Consider the following 25,949-nt stretch of genomic DNA (forward strand, 5'->3'; position numbering starts at 1 on the left):
AGTCCCTTTCATCCATTAGCTAGGTGATGACAGAACAAGTTCTCATCACATCATGTTTTGACAGCAAACTGGAGGAAGGTTAATATCTTAATAATTCAAATGTCATTGTACCCAGTCATGAATTCCCTGAGTAATTAGTTTCCTGGAAAATTGTCTCCTGAGTGATAAAGGTGACACTATCTGAAATAGGAAATTATCATGACCTGCCCAATCCTCTTTCCAACTTTGTCATCCCAAGAATGTCACAAAATAAGTTAATAGAAAATGGGGAACTGACACTGAGTGAGTAAACAGCATGTAGAAACAGTCTCTGAGCTACCAGAACCCTGTCTTCCAGAACTGCAGGCCCCTTGGAGTGGCCATAGAAGCAGAGAATGGCCTTGATTTGTGATTGGGATCCCCGCAGGTTTCCAGGGGTAAGAGATGGGAGCACGCGTGCCTGACACTCACCTTGCTTGTAGCCTCCACCGGGGCCTTGACCTCAGCCCTGGCCACATCCAGTCCTTCAGAAGATTCTGCCATCCCTGGTGGCTTCTCGGCCTCAGGCTTCTTTCCTGGCTTACAGCTCATTCCTGGAGTGGAAAAGAGGTCAACTCTAGCTCTTTTTCTTTGTGTGACCCCATCCTTTTGCCCTCTTGCATCCTGCCATTTTCTCCTGCTCTTTAAGGTAGTTTCGGCTAGACAGAGAGTCACTTCCAGCCTCCTTAGACTTCCTCTTCCTGCTGAACTCCCCTTTCTATGGTACTTTCTGGGATGATCCACATCTCTCACGAGTGACAAGACGTCATCTTGCTAATTAACATATGGCCTAATTATGGCTGTGTTACACTTTAGAAGACAGAATTAAAGTCTGAAGTGACCTAAGTAATTAGGAGGGGCAGACAGAGACAAATGAAAGCAGCAGCAATAAAGTGGGGGTGGTCACTGACTTGGCCATGTCCTGTGAGGCTGAAAACAACTGGCCATGACTCAGGTGCATGGGCACCTTGGGATCAGCTCCAAGCAGGCTTCTGTTGTAAAAAGGGAGCATCCTATGTAGGACAAAATGGGATTTTCTTTCTTCCTTCTGTTCTTTATCCTCTCCTCCATCATCCCTGGTGCAAAGGTGGCACTCAATAAGATAGAATATATGAACCAGAAAAAGTCATGCCCACAAGGTTGTATTTTCTAACAGTGCTGCATAAGAGACAGGACGGTGGGGGTGGGAGGGACGTGACAGTGTAATCGTCATGCTGAGGTTGACACTGCTAGTAAGGGGCCCCTGCTCTGCTAGTAAGTTTGTCCTGAAATTAGGACAAACACGGACATGATGTATGCATTGGTTGGGTTCCCCCAGAACTCCACTTGGGGTCAAGAATGTGAGTATAAGTCATTTATTTAGGATATCTAGGAAAAACCGGCAGGGAGTGAAAAAATGAGACAGGGGAGGGAAAGAAGTCAATAGAAGGTATTAGCAAGCAAGTTAGCACTGTGGAGCTCAACCCAGCTGGGGAACTGGGGGAGACAGAGTACAACAGCACTTGGCCCAACTTCCCTGTAAGGGCAAAGGGTGAATATTTCAGGCTCTGGGAGCCACACGGTGTCTGTCACAATGGCTCAATTCTGCCACTGTAGAGAAAAAGCTGCCATGGATAATACATAAATGAACGTGTATGGCTGTGTTCCAATAAAACATTATTTACAAAACCAGGCAACCAGCCCAAGAGCTGTAGTCTGTCAACCCCTTGCTGGAGAATAGTGTTTCTCCAACTCCCATGATGAACCAATTCTTAAAAAGTGCCCAATCCACTGCAAAACAAGACTCTTGTAAAAACAACAAAAATGAATCACTAGAAAAATGAAATTTTATAAAAAACAGACATACCAAAACACAGAAGGTGTTTTTTTTTTTAATTATTAGAATCAAAAGACATGATGTCTCTGTCCAATTACTAGAAGATCTTCTAAAAGCTCACTCTGAAGTTCTGCACCTAACATCACAGACAGCTCGGGCCCTTGACTTTAGCCATGGCCATCACCACTATCCACAGCCCCATTGTCTTTATCAGATGAGGAGGCTGGAACAGTTATCCACTGACACCCACCCAGCATTATCAAGGGCTGCTCCCCAGGATATTGATTCTTGGTCCTTCTCGCCCACCCGACAAATGGGCCAAGCACACCTCTGCAGTCTGAGAAGGTGGAGGAGCACAGGGGCTCGGAGAGGAAGCTGTAGGCATGTGTGCCATGTATGGGAAGAGTGAGAACCAAGAGGTTGTGGACAGGGCACTGTCAGCGTTGCTCCGTTGTGATGGGAGTAGAAAGACTGTGGGCTTTGGAGGCAAAGAAACTGAGATGAAAGTCCTGGTTCTACCACTTCACCTCTGTCTCTCCATTTCCTTATTCTAAAAATGAGTATAGTATGATAAGGGCTGGCTTGAGTTGTAGGGATTTTCTTTAAAGAATTTTTTAGAGCAGTTTTAGGTTCACAGCAAAATTGAGAGGAAGGTACAAAGAATTCCCTTTTATCCTCTGCCCCACACATGCATAGCCTCCCTCATTATTAACATCCCCACCAGAGTGGACATTTGTGACAAATGATGAACCTACACTGATACACCGCCATCACCCAAAGTCCATAGTTTACCTTAGGATTCACTCTTGGTATTGTACGTTCTATGGTTTTCACAAATGTATGATGATATGTATCCATTATAGTATCATAAAGAGTATTTCCACTATCTTAAAAATCTTCTGTGCTCTGCCTATTCGTTCCCTACCCACTCTGCCCCACTGCCTGGCAAACACTGATCTTTTTACTGTCCCTATAGTTTTGCCTTTTCCAGAATGTCATATAGTTGGATTCATACAATATGTACCCTGTTCAGATTGGCTTCTTTCATGTAGTAATATGCATTGAAGTTTCCTCTGTGGTTTTTATGGTTTGATAGCTCATTTCTTTTCAGTGCTGAATAATATTCTATTGTCTGGATGGACCACTGTTTGTTTATCCACTCACCTACTGAAAGACATCTTAGTTGCTTCCAAGTTTTGGCAATTATGAACAAAGCTGCTATAAACTTGTGTGTGCAGGTTTTTGTGTGGACAGAAGTTTTCAACTCCATTGGGTAAATCCCAAGGAATTCAATTGCTGGATCATATCATAAGAGTATACGTAGTATTACAAGAAACTGCCAAACTGTCTTCCAAAGTAGCTATACCATTTTACATTCCTCCCAGCAATGAATGAGAGAGTTCCTGTTGCTCCACATCCTTGCCAGCATTTGGCGTTGTCATTGTTCCAGATTTTGGCCAAATAGGTGTGTAGTGGTATCTCATTGCTCTTTTAATTTGTATTTCCCTGATGACATATGATATAGACCATCTTTTTATGTTTAGTCCACCATCTGTATACATTCTTCAGTGGTATGTCTGTTAAGGTCTTTGGCCCATTTTTTAATTGGGTGGTTTTCTTATTGAGTTTTAAGAGTTCTTTGTATATTTTGGATAGCAGTCCTTTATCAGATATGCCTTTTGCAAATATTTTCTCATTCTGGGTTGAGTCTTAAATGGCACGACAAGCCCTAGCATATGCAGAACATTTGGGCATATTAACAAGAGCTCAGTAATAACTCCTTCCCCCAGAAAATTCCAAAATTATATAAAAAGTTAGAGCTAAGGGACGCCTGTGTGGCTCAGTGGGTTAAGCATCTGCCTCTAGCTCAGGTCATGATCCCAGGGTCCTCAGATCGAGTCCTGCATCAGGCTCCCTGCTCAGCAGGGAGCCTGCTTCTCCCTCTGCCTGCCACTCCCCCTGCTTGTGCTCTCTCTATCTATCTCTGACAAATAAATAAAATCTTTTTTAAAAAGTTAGAGCTAAGAGGGATCCAATGGATTATCTCCACGAACCTCTATTTTTCTCCCTTATCCTCCATTTTACATCATTCAACTGTACTCACTCACCCAGGCTAAGTGTGGTAAAGGTGGCAAGGATGAGTCATAAGGGAGATGGGGCTACAGCAGGAGCCTGGGAGAATGAATGGGATTTTAATAAGACAGGGAGAGGGAGGAGGAAATCGAAATAGTAAATGTTTATTAAGTACCTATTATATCCTAGGCTTCATAGGGTATACATGTGAGAACAATGAACTGTTCTTATTTTTAAAGAATTTGTAGTTTAATGAGGGTGGATTAAAAAAGTCATAAGATGAATAATGATATTCACTGATTGCCTACTAAGTAGCAGGGATCTTGCTAGATTCTTTGTATACATTAGCTATAATACAGTTGACAACCATGCAAGGAAGACACTGTTGACTTCATTCTAAAGAGGAAACTGATGCTCAAAGAGGATGAGTGACTCATTCCAGGCCATACAGCTAGTGAGAAACAGAACTGGGATTCAAATCCAGCACTGTCTGATTCTAACACTCACACTTGTCATATACCAAACTGCTGGGAAAAAGCTTGTAAGACAAATCACACATAATTTCACTGTGAAAAGTACAACCTGGACTGGGAAAAGAACACACAAAGACTTAAAATGGAAAATAATCAATAGGGAAGATATGAAAGAAATGGCCTAAACATAATTTAAGTTTGTGAAAAATGGAAATAGGAAAAGTGGGATCACAAGATTGAAGGCTTTGACTGCAAGTCTATGGGTGTTGAAGGAGTCTGCCAAGGCAATGGACACCAGAAACTCTCAATAGGATTTTTTTTAAAGATTTATATATTTATTTATTTGACACAGAGAGAGAGAGAGCACAAGCAGGCAGAGTGGTAGACAGAGGGCGAGGGAGAAGCAGGATCCCAGCTAAGCAGGAAGCCTGACACAGGGCTTTATCCCAGGACCCTGGGATCATGACCTGAGCAAAAGGCAGACACTTAACCCACTGAGCCACACACGTGTCCCTCAATAGGATTTTTATAGGAGCTATTCATCTGAAAAAATCAATTAAAAAATTAAATGAGGGGCGCCTAGGTGGCTCAGTCGGTGGTTGAGCATCCGACTCTTGATTTTGGCTCAGGTCATGATCTCAGGGTCCTAAGATCAAGCCCTGAGGCAGGCTCCGCACTCAGCAACGAGTCTGCTTGAGATTCTCTCCCTCTCCTTTTGCTCCCCCCAACACGCACACGCTCTTTCTCTCTCTAAAATAAATACATAAATCTTTTTTTAAAATTTCACGTGGACTTAAGAGATTTTTTCTTAAAATTAAATATAGAAAAACTGGAAGAAATTCAAAGTCCAAAGGTAATTCTGATAGAATATCCTTAGAAAACAATGAAACATGAAAAAAGGAAATGCAGAAAGCAGTTCACACATCTGATGTTCAAATGAGGGAATGGTTAAGGAATGCCAGTACTTCAGCTCCACAGAATAATATATGACCATTCAAAGAATTATAAAAACTATAGCAACACAAAAAATTTTTAGGCATGATGTAACTATGAGAAATATGGTGTATTACTTTTCTATCACTGCTGTAACACATTACCACAAACTTAGCTGCTTAAAATAATGCATATTTATTATCTTACAATTTTGGAGATCAGAAGCTCAACACAGGTCTTACTGAGCTAAAATCAAGGTGTCAGCTGGGCGGCATTCTTTTCTGGAGGCTGTACAAGAGAATCCATTTCCTTTTCACAACCTCTAGAGGGCACCCACACTCCTTGGCCCGTGGCCCTATCCTCTGTCTTCAAGTCCCCCAAGGCCCGTTGAGTCCTTCTCATATCACATCACTCTGACTTACCTCCAGTCACATTTCCCTCAGAGTCTTCTGCCTCTCTCTTCCACTTTTAAGGACTCTTGTGATTACATTGGGCCCACCCAGATAATCCAGGATAACCTCCATATTGAGGGTCAGTAATAAGCAAACTTCATTCCTTCTGTAATGTTAATTTCCAAATTCTTATATAACCTAACAAATTACCAGTCTCAAGGAATTAGGACACGAACATCTCTGAGAGTCCATTCCTCTGCCTATCACATATGGTTTCCAACAGATAGAAAAATATATATAAAAATGTAACTAATAGGGCAGTGGGACAGTAGGTAAATATTCGCTATTCTATTTTCCAAACGCTTTGCACTGTTATATTACTTCTATAATCTTTTGCAGACAAAAGAGTGGTGGCTGATGAGGGCAAAATATGAGAAAGTTTTGCTCAATTTCAGCCTATTCGATGCTGGGCTAGCACATTAAGATCTATTGCATTGCTGCTGTCCTTGTTTTCTTTCTGAACATTTTTAGATTCCTTTCAGGCCAGGACCATAGGTGCATCCCTGACCCATGGGGCTGGTCAACAATTCTTGCTGAATAACCTCCAACCATACCCAGCACAGGCACCTGATCACCACTCATTTTTCTGGACCTTTAAATATGTATCTGCAGCCTTCCTATAAAAGTGTTCCACACAGGCAGTGCTTTGGCCTTGTACATTTTTGCTAGAGGATGCTGAAGGAAAAGAGCTCACCAATGTGGGAGTTGAGAGAAGTGAGCAGGAAGCAGGAAGATAAGCAGATTTTTAGGCATTTACCTTCTTTACATTTTTCAGAACTAATATTCCAGCATAGGGCCAAGTAGTATTTTCATTCAAGGAGTGTTCAAAGCCAGGCAAGTCACACAGAGGCAGGGAACAGCACAGAGCACGTCACTGACTGGCAGGTACCAACCACAAAGTCAAGGCTCAGGGGGAAACAGCTCTAAAGCCTGCCATCGCCTCTGACAAGACTGGAACAAGGAAAACAACTTCTCGGGGCTATTCAACCCCTTCCTATTCAGTTTCTGGCCTGCAGGCCATGGCGCACTCATCACCTGGCACCATGTTAAAACGCAGATTCTGATACAGAAGGTCTGCTGTGGGCCTGAGAATCTGTGAGAGTCTGCACTGTTAACAAACTACCAGGTGTTGCTGATGCTGCGGGCCCATGGACCACAATCTGAGCAGCAAGGCTCACCTGGGAACTGGCAAGAACTACAACTATTCATGTCCCATCTCCGACTTACAGAATCAGGAACACCCTGAGGTTTTTTGTTTTTTTTGTTTTTTTGTTTGTTTTGGTGACCAGGAACTTTAATTCCCCAAAATGGGAATTCCTAATTATTTACATACACGGTTTATAGGCCCTTTTGTAAGAAAAAAAAAAAAAAAACCAAAGTTGACATGTCTCTACAATATAATTTTGCGCACTAAATATACATTATGTTTGATACCCAAGTACAAAATGTAAAAGGCCTTCCTCAGCTGTGGCTGAAGACCACGGCAGGTCTTTTATGTATATATGTGCTTTCCATGAAGGGATCCTGGTAAAAGATACCTTGCTTAGAAAGAAGTCCGAGCTTTAGCTACCCAGAGGATGTTTTTACTCTGAAAGGGCAGCAGCGGTCCTCCAAGCTTTCTGGCATGCTCGCTTAGAACAGCGGTGGGCTGCAGGGGCCATCATCCAGCACAGCGGCAGGAACATCGCTGCACCCGCCCGGAGATGCAGACAGGCAGGAGACATAGGATGCCAGGCTTAGGAGGGAAACAGGAGAAATAGGGAAAATTACCCTAGTGCACACAACCTCCTCTCCCGAGAGGAGTGTGGTCAATGCAAAGATCATATCTGAAGGTACAGCAATTTCTTGCTTGTTTATGCTCCTTTAATATTTGCTTACATCTCAATATTTAGCACAAACGTGGTCACAAAGTTGGTATGTAGGTATCTGTCTCGTCCATTGGACTCTGAGTATCCACATCCTCAGAATCTTGTACATAGGTGGAATTAAATAAGGGGCACTCTCAGTACATATGCCAACCCGTAAGACAGGTATTAACATTAATTTACACAGGCAAACATGTTTTGGGTTAACTTTTCAAAAGATCTGAACAACTGGTTATATAAGTGCCCTCTCACTGAAATGGTATTAATTCTTTTGTCTTTGCACATACTATTTTCTCTGCTGAAACAAACGGGGGAAAAGAAACAGAAGTATTAAAAATTTACTAAGAGAAAAATACGCCTCTCTGGATGAGCTTAGCCAAGGTGGTAAACCCTACATAACATTGCATGTTAACGTGCATTAATGTAAATCATAAATTATAAGTTGCATTTGAGCTAATTTGCATTACTCTGACCAAGTCAGAAAGCTAGGATTCAGTTATCTGAAGCAAAATCATGGTTTTGGTGTTGAGGAGCTTGCGAAGTCTACTTTTACATCCAATAGAGTCAACTGTTAAATATTAAATCTGTCCTAAACAATACCTCTGTAGAGAATTATTGATTTAAAGCACAATAAAATCGGGGCACCTAGGTGGCTCAACTGGTTAAGCATCTGCTTTCAGCTCAGGTCATGATCCCAGGGTCCGAGGATGGAGCCCCACATCGGGCTCCCGGCTCAGTGAGGAGCCTGCTTCTCCCTCTCCCTTTGCTGCTCCCCTGCTTGTGCTTTCTCTCGCTCTCTCTCTTGCTGTCAAATAAATAAATAAATAAAATCTTTAAAAAAATAAAGTACAATAAAATGTGTTTATATTCTGTGGGATGCCTGGCTGGCTCAGTTGGTGGAGCATGTGTCTTTTGATCTTGGGGCTGTGAGTTTGAGCCCCACGTTGTGTAGAGATTACTTAAAAAAATGAAATCTTTAAAAAAATCTATTAAAACGCTTAACAACTTTAAACTACAAAACTTGGCCTTAAGGTACATCTAATATATATAAATCAGATAATTAACATTCCTTAATAACAGAGCTAATAACATCATCAAGCGTTTGAATTTGAGGCACAGGAGTTAAAAAGAAGGGGAAAGACTACATCTTTTGTGGGAAAATCACTGTGTAAGACTTTTAATCTGATTAAAAGTGATCATATTCTTTGTATTTTGATACATAGCCACAGGTTTCAACAGCTCAATTAAGCTGGGACACACCAGGGTGGCCCTGAGAAAATGCACGGGGGCCTGCACCTGTACCCGCCTCGTTCTTCCCTACTCCTCCCCCAGCTCAGGAAATGGTAACTGTTCTGTGGTTTAGGACAAAAACGACACAGGGATAGCTGATGCCTCCCTTTCTCTCACATCCAAACCTTGAGAAAATTTGGTGTCTGTCTTCAGAATATATCCAGAATGTTCTCCCCAACTTCCTTGCTATCACTCGTGATTTCTAGCTTGGATTATTACAAAATTTAATCCTAAAGTGTTCATTTGTTCAAGTGTTCCTCCGTCCACCCTTCCAACAACTACTAATAAACAATCACTTAAACCAGACATTCAGGTACTTAAGTACAGAGATCACCCTTTTGGCCTCTATGAAAGGAATACCTCTTACCCATCCTGAATCTTCATACGGTGTCTTGTTCTAGGACACAACTGCCACGGCACTAAACAGTCAATACTGAGAAAATGAATGACTAGGTAAGGAGTCATTTTTCAAGTTGGGATTGCAGTACTTCGCTTCTAAAGCAGACTAAACTGGAGCACGTAACAGATAGGTCATTAACGATATTCTGCTCGATCACTCTCACTAAATGATTTTTGGCATAGAACTCAGAAGGAATAAAAAGAATTGAACGACATTACTATATTAACATTCTTTTTATTCCTCTCAACTTAAATGAACAAGATGTTTTGGCCTTACAGCTCTAAAAATAAGAGAGAGAAAGAACTGATGTTGACTTCTGTCACGTTCTAGCAATGAATAATACCCATCCGTGGAAACTTAAGCTAAATAATAAAAAGCCCAATCTCATTAAGAAATACATTTAATAAAATACTACTTTTATAATTATTCAAAATCGTGATATTTATAATCAGCTATATACTAATAATAGTTGTACAGGTTTCCCTCACTATCTGAAAGTAGAGCACGCCTATGAAAACTTTTGTAAGCCAAAATGGCGTAAAGTGAAGAAGCAATTACCATTAATTTACATTGAAAATTTTTTGAGTGTTTCCAGACCCAAAAAACCCACCTCTCTTAGGCTTTTCTGATACCTTAGAACATATCTCGCCAACAGATGCACAAAATAGATCAAGATACAGCACAGATGCTGACAGACACAGTTCAAAAGCTATGGCTACTGGGGCGCCTGGGTGGCGCAGTCGTTAAGCGTCTGCCTTCGGCTCAGGGCGTGATCCCAGCGTTCTGGGATCGAGCCCCACATCAGGCTCCTCCACTATGAGCCTGCTTCTTCCTCTCCCACTCCCCCTGCTTGTGTTCCCTCTCTCTCTCTGGCTGTCTCTATCTCTGTCAAATAAATAAATAAAATCTTTAAAAAAAAAAAAAAAAGCTATGGCTACTAAATGCTGAGATGCTGGGTGTAACTACCGGGAAAGGAGCTTGGTGGCGCCACTCTTGCTCAGGGTGCACCCTGCTCGCTGCAGAAAGCTGAACGCTAATTTTTGCTTTTCACCTATTTCTAAAAGCGAAAATCCTCTATGGATTTTTTCCGGTTAGAAAAAACATGTACTAATGTAATTCTTTCGAAAAGCAAAGTGACATAATGTAAACTTTCAAAAAGCAGAGGATACCTGTAAGATTTTTAAAAAGTGTTTCTCTGGATTGATTTAACATTTAGAACCTTATCACAAGATATTCAATAAATTTAAATATACACACATTTTTGCTGCAGGAAAGAATGAAAACCAATAAGACTTTCATTCCTGGGGTGCTCGGGTGGCTCAGTCGTTTGGGCATCTGCCTTCGGCTCAGGTCATGATCCTAGGGTCCTGGAATCGAGTCCTCATCCAGCTCCTTGCTCAGCAGGGAGCCTGCTTCTCCCTCTCCCTCTGTCTGTTGCTCTGCCTACTGTGATCTCTCTGTCAAATAAATAAATAAAATCTTAAAAAAATACTTTTTTCATTCCTAAAAACCACACTAAGTGAGAGTAGAATTCTGTAGGTCAGGGTTTCTCAACAGCACAGCACTATTGACATTTTGGGCTGGTTAATTCCTTGTTGTTGGGGGTTGCCTTGAGCATTGTAGGATGTTTTACAACATCCCTGGCCTCTTTCCACTAGATGCCAGTGCCCGCCACTCCCTAGGTAGGACACCAAAAATGTCTTCCGATATTGCCAAATGCCCTCTGGGAACCCCCTGTCCCTAAATCAGAACCACATAGAATACAATGTAAAGTTTCTACTATCAGAGAGCTAGTTCACTTTTTAAAAATGGATGATAGGTATCAAAATAATTTAATTCCATTGCATACATTTACACAACAGTGTAAAATGACATTTTATAATGCACTGGAAATTACATTATTTGCCATTATTTAAACTTATGGGAAGAACTTTAAATGTTAAAGTCCATTAGTCAAAAACATCTGTATTTTATAAGATAGGTGGGTAATGTACATTAACATTCAGTTACTGATCTTTCCTGAACCCTAATACAGTACTTTAAAACACTCTCGAGTCTATCTCTTACAGCTCTAAGCCTTTTTCTTCCCTTGAGGAATGTATTAAGTTCTTGAAGACTATCTTTCTTGATAAAAATGTAGAAAACTGAACTAAAAAAAAATAAGAGCTTTTAAACAAATGTAAAATACTTAGATACAAAGCAAATATTTTTCAAGATTCAATTTGTATAGACTAGGAAGCTTTTTTTAATTCCACTCTCCAAATGATGCCTATACAATTGCAAGGATTTGGAGACTGAGGATAGTTTAAGAATTCTAAAGATCTTTTCCATACACCTCTTCCTTAATCCTGTTACTACTCCCCTAAATAGTGTCTCACTAAGCCCTAATTCTCTCAACTCAGTTTACTGACAAGAATGCCAATGGAATCATTCATTCTAACAAAAAAATAAAAATGTATGTAGTACTTTTATTGTTTCAAAGCACTATGTGTTTAATTCCACATAAGTTATCTAGTATTAATTGAACACATCTACAGGACAAGTAAAAAAGATGTTAGGGGTAAGAAATTCCCAATTTAGTAATAACTTGCCTAGTTTGCAATTCAGCAGCATTTAGCAGAGCTGACATCTCCAGACCATTTACACCAAACTCTTTTCTTACGAAATCCTCATCTGAGATTCTGCTCATAACTTCACAGTGTCTGGTTTTGAGGTGCTTGAAGGCAAGTTAAATCAAATTATTGCCAAAGGTGGCAGAATGTCCTCAGTTGTAGCAGCCAAGTTTCTTAAGTAGTCACTCTACAAGGCTTTGAAGACTAAATCTTCCAATCTGTATTCAATGTAATATCATTTAAAAATCACTTTAGGGGCGCCTGGGTGGCACAGCGGTTAAGCGTCTGCCTTCGGCTCAGGGCGTGATCCCGGTGTTATGGGATCGAGCCCCACATCAGGCTTCTCGCTGGGAGTCTGCTTCTTCCTCTCCCACTCCCCCTGCTTGTGTTCCCTCTCTCGCTGGCTGTCTCTATCTCTGTCAAATAAATAAATAAAATCTTTAAAAAAAAATCACTTTAATAGTAAATATATTATCTAGATGTCCTAAGGGGTTTTTTTCCCAAAGTTTGAACTGTTACATCACGAAGGACAAAACAGTAACCTCAACAAGGCTTCTCAAAAGGATGACTTTTACAATCAAATAGCTGTTGAGAATCATATAGATAAATTGATTTTGATAATGCAGTATAGATCCTTCTCATTCAGCCCCAGGAGAGCTGATCTATACCTGCTAGTTACTAGGCTCTTCTAAAAACCCTTGTTCAATCCCTAAAATAAACTCAGTTAAGACCCAGATAATGAATACCGTTATCAGGAACCATTTGTTCCTCGAAAAAACTACTACTCCTCATTTTAACTATTGTAGCGCTAAAACTAACAAAATGCATTGTAATTATATATTCGCAGCTATTGCTAAAGAGTCCAGGTCCCCTAAAACTTATACCAAAACAGGGAGCTGTAGTTTAACATTTCCGAAGTTTGTTTTTTGCTTTTTGTTTTTCTCAGTGTTGAGTAAATCTTAAGCAACGTGCCCACGTGGAGCGCCAGAGGGCCCCGGGTCCTCAAGGCTACGGCCGCAGAAACGCTTCCTGGCCGGCGGGGCCGGCAGGAGCCCGGGAGGGGGAGTAGCGGGGGCACCTGCTGCTCCTCAGGGACCCGCAGGGACCGCGCCGGGAAATTCACTTCGCCGAGTACAAGAAGACCGCTGCCGAGCGGGGGCGGAAAAACCGGCGGGGAGCCAAGCAAACCTGCAGTTCTTTCTTCCCTGCCCACTGAGGGAAAGTTAAGATGTCTCCACAGATACGTCAGACGCCACACTGCACGCCTTTCCCACGCTCTGCGCAGGCTCGCCCTAGATCTAGAGACTCCGCCCCGCTCCGCCCCGGTCGCAGGCCGCGATGACGTAACCGGCGCAAGAAGGACGTTCCCCGCCCATGCTGCGCGCGCCGGCAGGAGGGGAGGGCTTGCAAAAGGCTCCCGCCATTCGCTTTCCTTTTTTCCCCTTCAGAGGACCCTTGCCACAATGGCGAGAGATAGGCCCTAGTAAAACTTGACAGTCGTAAAGATTAACTATTACTAAATGTCATTTCGCCACCAGAGCTCACGAGTATCTCCCTCCCCCGACGCTCGCGCTCCGCTCCCACGGAGCCGCCCCCGAGACCGCCCCGCCAACCCGCGCTGACGCTTTCCGGGCAGCGCGCCCCGCGCGCTCCGCCCCACCCCGTCAGCCCCGCCAGCCACGCCCCCTGGCCTCCCTGCCTCTTCCTGGGAAACCGGCGCGTGGGAACTGGGGCGAGCGGCTTCAGGCCACGCCGGCTCTTTCTCTTTCCCTGCTTCCTACACTGTTGCTACTTTTCGGAAAGAGGTCTTCAGTCTTCTCTTCTCCTTCCGCGCGTCCCTCCTTTCCTCTCCGTAGAGTGCTTGCTCGCTCAGCAGGCGGTCCCCGCAACTCTCGCGCCCAGCTGATCTGCTCTTTTATAAACCCTCCCGGTGATTGTGATGCATGCTCAAGTTTGAGAACCACTGGACTAAGGACTTAAGGGCTTCTCTACGAATCCAACCCCTATCTCCCCTACACATCGTTTAGCGGGGGGTCTTAGGACGGACGCCACTGGCCACATGACCAGAGGGTGAACAGGGAGCAAGAGAGGACAAATGAACCTCCCCTTCTCTCACTCAGGGTCAATTGCCGTTGAAGCAAGAGTTTCAAGCAGCAGTTCCCCTCTGCAGCACCCCCACATACTGCTGTGTCACTAAAATATTAGAGCAGTTTCAAGGTAGCTCTGCAAAGCCTCACTCTCCTTCCTCTCATTTTCATATAAATCTGGAGTGGGAGAGAAGTGTGCCATTGCCCACTTCTGCAAAGCATAGGCTGTGTGTGTGACATTATGTCACATGGGTGATGTGATCATTTGGGGGTGTTCCAAGTGAAAGGAGATTGGGAGCCATTGATCCATAAACAGTGATCTTCCAGCAGGACTTAAGCCCTAGAGGAGCTGCTCACACTTCAATGTGCATGAATCCCCAGGAGACCTTGTAAAAGTACAGATTCTGCTTCAGTAAGTCTGGGGTGGGGCAGGAGCATCCGCCCTGTAAATAAATTCCCGGAGGATACTGGTACAGCTGGTCCATGGATCACATTTGAGAAGCAAAGTATTACAGTACACCCAGTTCCCAGTTTTTCTGGCTTCCAGAAAGATACCTGGATGGGTATATAGGGTGGCCAACAGTTCCAGTTTACTTGGGATTGAGGGGGTTGCCAGGATGCAGCACTTTTCCTTGCTAAAACCAGGAAGAGTTGGTCATCTGACCCAGATGCCTGTGTCAGGACTGACATTAGAACAACGCAATTCTTGGCAAGTATACTATACTCCCAACTAATCTCTAACTGATCACAACCCTTTTCGCCAACAGAGCCTGGACTTGGGCTCCTTATAATCCTTAACACTGAGTTCCAGCAAAAACTACCAATCAATTGACATTGGCAAAGGAAACATAACCTATTTCCAACTATTAAAAAGAAAACCACAGGCCCAAAATGGAGCCACTTAGGCCCAGACACCAAATCAGGGCTTGATATCTAACCTCACTGGAGTTTCAACCTCCCCCAGAAATGTAGTCAGAAACTGGTCAGTCAGGAATTTTCCCCTAAGCACCAAAAAGGTAATCTATCACTTGGCCCTCTTCATTCCCCAAAGGAAGAGAAGGTAATCTGCAGGATAAGATCTCCTGGTCTTCCTCCTAAGGAAAAGTGACCTTGCCTGGAGCAATCCTTCCCATAGAAACCTTCCATTTTGCACATCTCCTCAGAGCTCCCCTCTACTTGCTAGATGGGGTGCTGCCTGATTCACAAATAGCTTAATAAAGCCAACCAGATCTTCAAATTGACTCCATTGAATTTTTGTTCTTTAACACAACTGAAGTTGCAACCAGATGTAGAAGAACAGGCTGCATTGCTTACTGCTGTCTCCACAGAAATGACAGACATGATGATGATGGTGATAACTCAGCAAAAATTGGTGTGTATTAATGGGGGATCATTTTTTACATTTGTGTAGCAGTAATTGTTGGTGGAAATAACCCATTCAGATCACAATGATTAGTTACAAAGGCAGCTTGGAATAGTGGAAAATTCGTATTTAGGAAAACACAGGTTAGAGTCTGAACACGTGACGTAATTGCCATGAACCTGTCCCATCTGAGGGCTTGGTGGGGAAGGATCGACTTCCAAGCTCACTCAAGTTGTTGACAAGATTCACTTCCTTGGGGCGCCTGGGTGGCACAGCAGTTAAGCGTCTGCCTTCGGCTCAGGGCGTGATCCTGGCGTTATGGGATCGAGCCCCACATCAGGCTCCTCTATGAGCCTGCTTCTTCCTCTCCCACTCCTCCTGCTTGTGTTCCCTCTCTTGCCGGCTGTCTCTATCTCTGTCGAATAAATAAATAAAAATCTTTAAAAAAAAAAAAGATTCACTTCCTTGTTGGCAAAATTCACTTCAAGGGCTGTTGGACTGAGAGCCTCAGATTGTCACTGGCAGTTGATCAGAGGCCACCCTCAATTCCTTGCCATGTTGGCCTCATCCAGTTTGCTTCATCAGAGACAGCCCATGAGGTGAGTCAGAGAGAGTGTAAATATTTTGTAAATAACAGTCTTGTAACATAATACCAGGAGTGACATCCAGTCACTTTTGCTGTATTCTATTGGTTAGAAGCATATCACTAGGTCCAGCCCACACTCAAAAGGCAGAGCTTACACAAAGGCATGACTACCAGGAGCTGGAGATCATTGACGACATCTTAGAGACCACCTACTATAGGTATCTCTTATGGAAATTACCATTTCCCTTCCTGCTTCTACAAATGAAAGCACAACTATTCCTCTGTCACACCATTCAAGGAATAAAAAGAAAAGATGATGTGTACTTTGTCATGGTGCAGTATCAAGACAATAGGATGTTAGGGGGTAAAGGAGGTTGTTAGGGGGACAACCATGGAAAAATCATGGTATGTAGTTTTGGAAAGATTTTGTACATTGGCCTTTTGTCCATGTTCATGCACAATCCATGAAACCTGGTGTCAGAAGAGCTCCTCCTCTTAGTTTTCCCCTAGTCCTCCTGACTTCCCAACTTTACTAAAAACTCAACTCCTCTGAATGTGTTCCAAGATTAACCCTCTCCAGTTCCAACCATTCTATTTATTGAATAACTTCAAATAACTCATGAATGATGCTACATCATTCATTCTACATGTGTGTCATGTAGTAGCATCATTCTACATGTGTGTCAAGAGTCAGCTATGTAGCTTGAGAATTCCTTCTCCCAATGAGTGTAAAATATTTTAATATTATGAATTGTGTCAACCAAAATCATTGGCATTGGAAATAGAAGCAGAGCTCGAAAGGGTCTTAGCAATTATCTCTTTTCTAGTCCTCAAACTTGACTGCATATTTGGAATCACCAGGGGGGACTTTTTAAAATCCTGATGTCCTGGGGCACCTGGGTGGCTCAGTCAGTTGAGCATCCAACTCTTGATATCTGCTCATGTCATATCTCAGGGTCATCAGATAAAGCTCCACGTCGGGCCCCCTGCTGGGTGTGGAGCCTACTTAAGATTCTCTCTCACCCTCTCCCTCTAGCCCTCCTTCTCTTTCTCTTTCTCTCCCTCACTCCCTCTCTCTCAAAAAGAAAAGAAAAATCCTGATGTCCAGAGTACACCCCAAAACAGTTTCATTAAAATCTCTGGGGGTAGGACTCAAAAAATTAGTGTTTTCATTTTTTTAAAGATTTTATTTATTTATTTGACAGAGATAGACAGCCAGCGAGAGAGGGGACACAAGCAGGAGGAGTGGGAGAGGAAGAAGCAGACTCCCAGCGGAGGAGCCTGATGTGGGGCTCGATCCCATAACGCTGGGATCACGCCCTGAGCCGAAGGCAGACGCTTAACGACTGTGCCACCCAGGAGCCCCCAAAAATTAGTGTTTTCAAATCTCCGCTGCACTATAACCAAGATTTAGAACCATTGCTCTATTTTAGAAAATAGATATTCTGGAGGTAGAGTGACTTCCTTAAGATGACATAGCTAAATAGTAGCAGAACCACCGGCACTGTGCTTTCTTTAGAGCTGCTACCAAAGGACTGAATTCTATGCTGGGTATGATCCAAAGCAGTGGTCCCAATCTTGGCTGCCTAATAGAGGCACATGGAAGTCTGTTAAAATATAAATTCCTGCCCCCACCCCAACAGAGATTCTGATTTAAATTTTTATGAAGCTTGCCAGGGGATTCTAATGTGTAGCTAGGGTTGAGAACTACTACTGTAAAATTTTAGCATATAACATATGCCATCGTTCTTAACCACAGACCACAAAGTAGGAGGATGTGTCTCCTTCATGTCCAAGGGGCTTTATCAGAATGAAGTCATATCAGTAAGATCTTCATATCCAGAAGGAAATGTAGAATAGACGTAATGCATTAAAACTATCCCAAAATTACAGGCATTCCTCTCTGAAGAATGATGATGATTACCAACAATATCCTTCATTGTTTAAAGAGTTAATACCAGGGGCGCCTGGATGGCTCAGTCGTTAAGCGTCTGCCTTCGGCTCAGGGCGTGATCCCGGCGTTCTGGGATCCAGCCCCACATCAGGCTCCTCCGCTGTGAGCCTGCTTCTTCCTCTCCCACTCCCCCCTGCTTGTGTTCCCTCTCTCACTGGCTATCTATCTCTCTGTCAAATAAATAAATAAAATCTTAAAAAAAAAAATAAAGAGTTAATACCAGAAGAAAATACAATGTTGATCATGTGAAAATTAATCCAAGGCATAGCACAAGGGAATTTGTGACACAAATATTATTTTAAGTATGAGATGTTCGAAGGTAATGGGAAAAGACAGACATGTTCCTAGGAACCTTGAGTGAGTCAGTGTGAGGAGGACTTATTAAAGAGCGAGGATGTGGAGATGCCCAGATTGGGGTTCAACCAAGGAAAGTGTATCTATTAGATACCTATTGCCACATAGCATATTACCCTATAAATTAGCAGTTTAAAACAACAAGCATTTATTATCTTCTAGTTTCTGTGGGTAAGGAACTTGGGAGCAACTTAGGGGACTGGTTCTGGTTCAGGGTTTCTCGTGAGACTGAGGTCATGACATTAGCTGGGCTACTATCATCTGAAGGCTTGAGTGAGGCTGAAGGATGTTTCCAAAAAGGCTCACACAGAGGACAAGTTGATCCTGGTGACTGGTAGGATGCCTCAGTTCCTTGCTAGATGAACTTCTTCAAAGGGGTTCTTGTATGCCCTTATGACATGATAGCAGCCTTTCTCGAGAGTGAGTGATCCGAGAGTGGGCAAGGAGGAAGCCTCATGCCATTTATTTATCTGTTTGTTTATTATTTTAATTCCAGTGTAGTTAACATACAGTGTTGTATCAGTTTCAAGTATACAACATAGCAATTCAACAATTCCATATATTTCTCAGTGCCCATCATAAGAGTACATTTTGTTTTTACAGCCACTGTGGGGTTTGAACTCACGACCCCAAGATCAAGAACCACATGCTCGGGTCACCTGGCTGGCTCAGTCAGCAGAGCATGTGACTCTTGATCTCAGGGTTGCGAGTTCAAGCCCCACGTTAGGGGTAGAAAAAAAATACATGCTCTACCAACTGAGCCAGCTAGGTGTCCTGATAAGTGTATTCTTAATCCCCATCACCTATTTCACCCATCACCCCAAACAACTCCCTTCTGGTAACCATCAGTTTGTTCTCTATAGGTAAGTGTCTCTTTTTTGGCTTGTCTCTCTCTTTTTTTCCCTTTATTCATTTGTTTTCTTTCTTAAATTTCACATATAAGTGAAATCATATGGTATTTGTCCTTCTCTGACTGGTTTATTTAACTTAGCATTATACCCTCTAGATCCATCCATGTCGTTGCAAATGACAAGATTTCATTCTCTTTTATGGCTGAATAATATTCCATTGTGTATATATATATATATATATATATATATATATATATATATATATATATACCACCTGTTCTTTATCCATTTGTCTATCAATGGATACTTGGGCTGCTTCCATAATTTGGCTATTGTAAATAATGTTGTTATACACATAGGGCTGCATATATTCCTTCAGTTAGGTTTTGTATTCTTTGGGTAAATACCCAGTAGTGTGATTAGTGGATCATAGGGTAGTTCTATTTTTAACTTTTTGAGGCACCTCCATGCTGTCCTCCACGGTGGCTGCACCAGATTGCATTCCCACCAGTAGTGAACAAAGGTTCCTTCTCCACATCCTCGCCAATACTTGTTGTTTCTTGAGCTTTTAATTTTAGCCATCCTGACAGGTGTGAGGTGATATTTCACTGTGGTTTTGATTTGCATTTCCCTGATGATGAGTGATGTTGAGCATCTTTTAGCTGCATGCCTTTAATGATGTAGTCTCAGAAGTCATGTATTATCACTTCACCTCTATTTATTAGAAGCAAGACACTTAGTCAAGGCCACACTCAAGGGGAGAGGATTAGACTCCACTTATTGAAGAATGTGTCAAAGAGTTTGTGGACATATTTTAAATCATCACATAAGGCAAGAGAGAATAGACAAAGACTTGAGTAGGCTTGCTGGTAGACCTGAGGCAAACTTCATTTCCTGTAAGAAGGTGATGACAAGCTACACAAACCCTTCATCCTTTGACAACTGCCAAGAGGTCCAGGAATAGGCCTTTGGAACTGGCTAGAACAGCCTCTGGCAGGAAAAACAACTTCTAGAATTCTACTTCCTCAACTGCTACAGTTATTTGTCCTTGCAACTGACTCTGTTGTGTGAGGGGTCTTTTTTGTGAGGCTTCTTGTTCACATACATATGTTAAGAGCCAAATCCTAATCCTTGGGTCGCTCCTGAAAATAGTAAGGTTAATTATTGAAAGTCAATAAATGTTTTTCACTTTTTCTGATATCAGCTTTTATATGCTCAAAAATAATATGTCAACATAACTTTGATTTTGAAAAATAATCAGTTTATTAAAGTTTCCAACTAAAAAACTAGCTCTCAGCTTTTTTTACATTCAACTTACTAATCATATTACTGTATTTATTAATTTACCAAATTTTAATGATCACTCCTCGGGGATCTTTAATTAATGTTTCTTCCCATTGCCAATGTACTTGATTAGACTCTCTTTAGTATGTGAAACAGCACTTAAAATTTTAATATATTCTATTTCTTTTTTACATGTTTCAATTGCATAACAAACCTTCCCGAGTACTTAAGTAATATTTACAAATCTAATAGATTAAATTTGTAAATATGTTGATAAACTTAAGGTTTCCTGAATTTTTATGATTACTTATAAATTTCATTAGATTTCAAGCTACAATCATAAATTTAATAACTAAAAAACACACTTTGAATTTGTATCATAGAAGTGATAGTTTATTTTAATAGGCCAAATTCTCTTAAATATAATAAACACTTAAAATACTAAATATGTATAGGTTATTCTTTTTTTTTAAGATTTTTATTTATTTATTTGAGGGCGAGAGAGAGAGAAAGAAAAAGAAAACACAGAGGGAGAGTGAGAAGGAGAAGCTGACTCCCCGCTGAGGAGAGAGCCCTATGCAGGGCTGGATCCCAGGACCCTGAGATCATGACCTGAGCCAAAGGCAGACGCTTCACTGACTGAGCCGCCTAGGCGTCCCTGTATAGGTTATTCCTAAACACAAAAATATTAATGCTACAGTTTTGATTCTCTTAAATTTGTTTCTAAACTCTAACTTTTCCTCGGATTAAAAGATGTTTACCCACTAAGGAACTATAACTGTTTCCTTAAGCACTCAGCACCTTGATGTTTTCATTCAAGCATTTATGGCATGCCCCAAGAATGCTGGGTTACCTCCCCAGGTGATGTTTGGGCTTGTCTTCTAGTTCCCAGTGAAAAGGCCCATGCCTCAGCCCCTGAGATGCTTTTACACAACCCTCAAGGAACAAAATGAGCTCTCTTTATAGCTGATACATTAATGCTCTCCATACTGGATGGTCTCACAGTTCAACTCCTTGTAATCTGACACTTGAGTCTGCCAGTGAAAGCCTGGAACCCCTTCTCCAAATCTAAATGATTAGGTTTTGAATATATTTGGCTCATGAAGATGCTGGATACTTTCTCCTCTAGCTCTAAAGACTTGAGTGAACCCTGTAGTCTTTTCATATCCTTACTATCATTAAAAAACAACATTCAACTGACTAAATTTGAAAGTCCAATTGGCTTTAAGTGATTCACGAATCAGGCAGAATCCCATCTAGCAAGTAGAAGGGAGCTCTGCAGAGGTGAACAAAATGGAAGGTTTTTATGGGAAGGAAGATGGGGCAAGGAAGTTATTAACCAAAAAATGTTCCAGGCAAGGTCATCTTCCCTTAAGGGGAAGAAGGGGGCGGTGTCTTATGCAGATGACCTCTTCTTCTTTTGGGAGATGAAAAGGGCCATGTGACAGATGACCTCATTGGTCCTTATGGGAAAATTCCTGACTGACCAATTCCTGACTACATTTCTGGAAGAGGTTGAAACTGCAATGAGATTAGATATTAAGCCCTGGTTTGGTGTCTGGGACTCAGTGGCTCCATTTGGGGGCTGTGGTTTTCTTTTTAACACTATCTAGTAAAGTCATAGTACTGTAGTTACTAAAATAACATACAGCTGGAGAAGGGATTGTGGGGGCAAAAATGGAAGCAGGAGGGAGAGTTAGGAAAGTTTTCAGTGGCCCAGGCAAGACAGGATGGTGGCTGGGACCAGAGTGATACTGGTGGAAATGGACATATGTGCACAGATCAGGATTATGTTCTAGAGGTAACCCTGGCAGGACTTAGTGATGAATTGTAACTGTGGGAAGAAAGAAAGGAATCAGGGAGAACATCTAGATATTTGCCTGAGCAACCAGGAGGTTGGTGCTACAGCAAGCACGAAGACTTGAGTGGGAAGTTTCAAGAGAAACGGCAATAATTTTCTTTTAGACATGTTAAGGTTGAGATGCTACTGATGTGGGAAACAAGGCAAAAGAAAAATTTCCTTACTACTTACAGTCCATTGACAAGTCCTTGAAACAGGCAGAGTAACATTCCTCTAGGGACTCAACTACCTCGATGTTAATACCTTGCTAAGGGCAAAAGGCAATCTGAGCCCGACCCCCAGGGTCCCGTAGGTCTTCTTTAACCTATAAAAATTCCTTTGGAAACTTCCTTTATCTCTACCCCCAAGATATATGTTAGCAATCATCCCCCAGCATATGACCCACTGATATAACATCTAAAGGGTCTCCTGACTGAGTTTTTACTAAACAGTAATAAATGACATTTTCTTAACAATAGCTAGTCCCCCAACCACCTTGTTTCCAAAATACGTTGGAGGCTTGTGCTATCCTTCACCCCCTCCCAATTTGAAAGTATATAGTCAGTCACCTGTCACAACCCCAGTACAGTTCTTTCTGCCCATGGGTCCTGTCCCTGTGCTTTAATAAAACCACCTTTTTGCACCAAAGACGTCTCAAGAATTCTTTCTTGGTCATCTCTCCCAGATCCCACTACTTCATACCACATCACTATGATACTGTGATTTATAATAAGATACTTATCTTTGGTCTTGTCCCTGTTTCAGGAAGAGCTCCTAAAACCCTGGGAATTTCATAAGTGAGGAGCACGGTTAAGATGTCTTTTGTTATGTTAATGAAGTGACTTTCAGACTGTACCTAAGGATGGGGGCTGGTTGCTAATAGAGCTGACCATGTAAAGGTTTGGAACTTTGGGTCCCATCCACTGACCTCTGGGGAGGGGAGAGGGGTTGGAGGTTGAATAGATTGTCAATGGCCAGTGATTTCATCAATCATGCCTATATAATGAAGCCTCTCTAAACCCCCCCTCAAAAACGGTTGGGGTTTGGAGAACTTCCAGGTTGGTGAACTGCGGAGATGTGGGGAGAAGGCATGGAGACTGTACGTCCTTTCCTCTCCCTGGCCCTGTGCATCTCTTCCATCTGCTTCTTTCTGAGTTCTATCTTTTCAGAATAAACTGGTAATCTAGTAAGTACAATGTTTTCTTGAGTTCTGCAAGCTGCTCTAGCAAAGGAATGGAACCTGAAGAGAGGGGCATTGGGACGTCCAGCCTATAGCAGGTATGTCAGAAGTGCAGATGGATGGCAATGTAGACTCGTGACTGCCTGGTGTTGGAAGCGGAGTGGGCAGCAGTTTTGTAGGATTGAGCCCTTAACCTGTGGGGTCTGACACTATCTCCAAGCAGATAGTGTCAGAAATCAGTTGAATTGTATGACCCCGAGCTGGTGTCGGTGTTGGGGAATTGCTTAGTGATGTGGGGAAAACCCCTCCGCATACACACTGGAATTGGGTCCTAGAATCGTCAGGTACCCTTTAGACGATCGAATGGCAATATCATATTACAAATTTGAGCCTGAGGGGCTGGAAGAAAAGTCTGGGCTAGAATTACAAATTTGCAAGTCATCAGCATATAGACAGTAGCCGAAGTGGATAAAGTCCCCTAGGAAGTGAGAGTCGAGAGCTCAGGAGGGAGCCATGCAGGCCTCCAGCTACCCCATGGGGGCAGTATTACCTCGAGAAAGAATTTTTGTGAGCCAAGCTTTGGTGGTTTTCACAGACAAGATGGAGTTTGTGGAGCCCCAGGTGGGGGGAGATGGGGAGAGAAGTGGGTGGGGAGTGAGCTCCAGCACCGAGACAGAACGCAGGGGTGTTTTTTTCATCAGACAGTCCGACCCTTCAGCTTTATCTCCAGAATAAAAGACAAGACTTGGGTTATCCACCACTAGGTGTATTTGCTGCCTGATCTAAGAGAAAGACCCGCACTGCCCCTTTATCATTTCTGTAGAAACTAAATCACAACTTTCTGCCTATGGTGGACATTGTTTATCTTCAGGTAAGCAGGAATAGGTCTTTTCATTATCAAAGCTTTGAAGACACGCAGTTCTTTATGCTAAGATTTGTGACAAATGGCATTGCTTTTGAAAAATTAGACTTCTTAAATAAAATATGTTGGTTCCAAATAACCTACTAGTCAAATATCTGCTCACTCTTATTGTGATGGTTAAATTTTATGCACCAACTTGTCTAGCTACTGTTGGTTGGCTGACCAAACACTAGTTTAGTGAAGGTATTTTGTAGATGTGATTAACATCTACAAGCAGTCGTCTTGAAGTAAAGGAGATTACTCTCCATATTGTGGGTGGGTCTTATCCAATCAGTTGAAGGCATTAAGACCAAACACTGAGGTTTCCTGGAGAAGGAATTCTGCCTTAAGACTATAAGAGAGCAGTCTTGCCTGGGTTTCTAGCCTGCTAGCCTGCACTACACCTTTAGAACTTAGGACTACAACATCAACTTCTGAGTTTCCAGCCGGCCCCACAGATTTCAGATTTGCCAAACCCTACGATCACATGGGCCAACTTTTTCAAATAAAATTTTTAAATGTATGTATGTATGTACATACACATATAGATACACACACATATACATACACATACACCCTACTGGTTCTGTTTTTCTAGAGAACCCTGATGGATAGAGTTACTTATTCACATATTTCATGTAGGCAAACATTAAGAAGAAAATTACATTTAACAAACAAGAAGTATCCTTGGTGCTCCCCTAAGTCTGTGTACTGCCCCCTGGTACATCACAGGTGCTTCATACATCTTTGACAAGTGGAAGAAGGAAGACTAGAGGAAGGAATTTCCATCTGCAAACTTTTCTGGAGTTTCTGCTTGGAAATAGAGAGGGAAGTCCTCTAGAGCAGCTGGCCTTGGTGCTGATAAAGATCATTCTCAGCACCTCTTGGAGGGTTCACCATGTGCCACTCAGAAAAGAAAAGGGCTGATGAGTTCTGCATAGAAGCTGAGGGAAGAGATTTCCAAAACCGGAACTATTTCCAGAGACAATATGCCATTGATAAGAAATTATTTCAAATTGCGAAATGCATCTGTGTAAAAGAAACGCATGTAAAAACCTGCACATTCTTTTGTTAGCAAAACTGAATTCAGCTAGATAGATAATCTTTCCCGTATTATTACAAAGCGAGTTTTACATTAATTAGCAAGCTCTCCCAACAGAATGAAAGGCAGCTGATTTTCTAAATCACTTGCTTACTAATACATGATTGCAATTTAATAGGCCACTATGAATAGCTTATTTTTAGGACATATGTTTTGCATGCCATTATTTTCACAAAGAACTGTTTTGTCATGTAAGTTTGTTTTTCATGTCGCTGACAGATTTGTATATAAGTAGTAAATAAGAAATACCTTCATAGAATCATAGGCCTAAATGTAAAAGCAAAAACCATTAAAGTTTTTGAGAAATCATAGGAAAATAGCTTCTTGACCTTGTAGTAAGCAAAGCTTTCTTTAAACAGGACCCAAAAAGAATTAACCAGAAAACAAAAAGTGATAAAGTGCACTTCATCAAAATTAAACGCTTCTGCTCACCAAAAGACCCCTTTAAGAAAATAAAAGGCAAGGGGCACCTGGGTGGCTCAGTTGGTTAAGCATGCAACTCTTGATCTCAGCTC

The 25,949-nt window shown here is 42.0% G+C and overlaps 1 long non-coding RNA gene across 2 annotated transcripts in view; it reads right to left on the reverse strand.

Annotated features, from left to right (window-relative positions):
• Positions 1 to 13,204, reverse strand: part of LOC123797294 (uncharacterized) — a 68,758-nt gene extending 55,554 nt beyond the window's left edge. For both annotated transcript variants that reach the window (XR_015723282.1, XR_006780923.2), the window contains exons 1-4: positions 13,121 to 13,204; positions 10,578 to 10,777; positions 7,304 to 7,500; positions 451 to 572 (exon numbers count right to left, since the gene is read on the reverse strand). This is a non-coding gene — a long non-coding RNA (uncharacterized LOC123797294). The remainder of the gene's footprint in view (positions 1 to 450; positions 573 to 7,303; positions 7,501 to 10,577; positions 10,778 to 13,120) is intronic.
• Between the last annotated feature and the right edge of the window lie 12,745 nt (positions 13,205 to 25,949).

Source organism: Ursus americanus, chromosome X (genome assembly GCF_024610735.1).
Source record: "Ursus americanus isolate L20-20 chromosome X, mUrsAme1.1.p, whole genome shotgun sequence".
In the NCBI taxonomy this organism is placed as follows: domain Eukaryota; kingdom Metazoa; phylum Chordata; class Mammalia; order Carnivora; family Ursidae; genus Ursus; species Ursus americanus.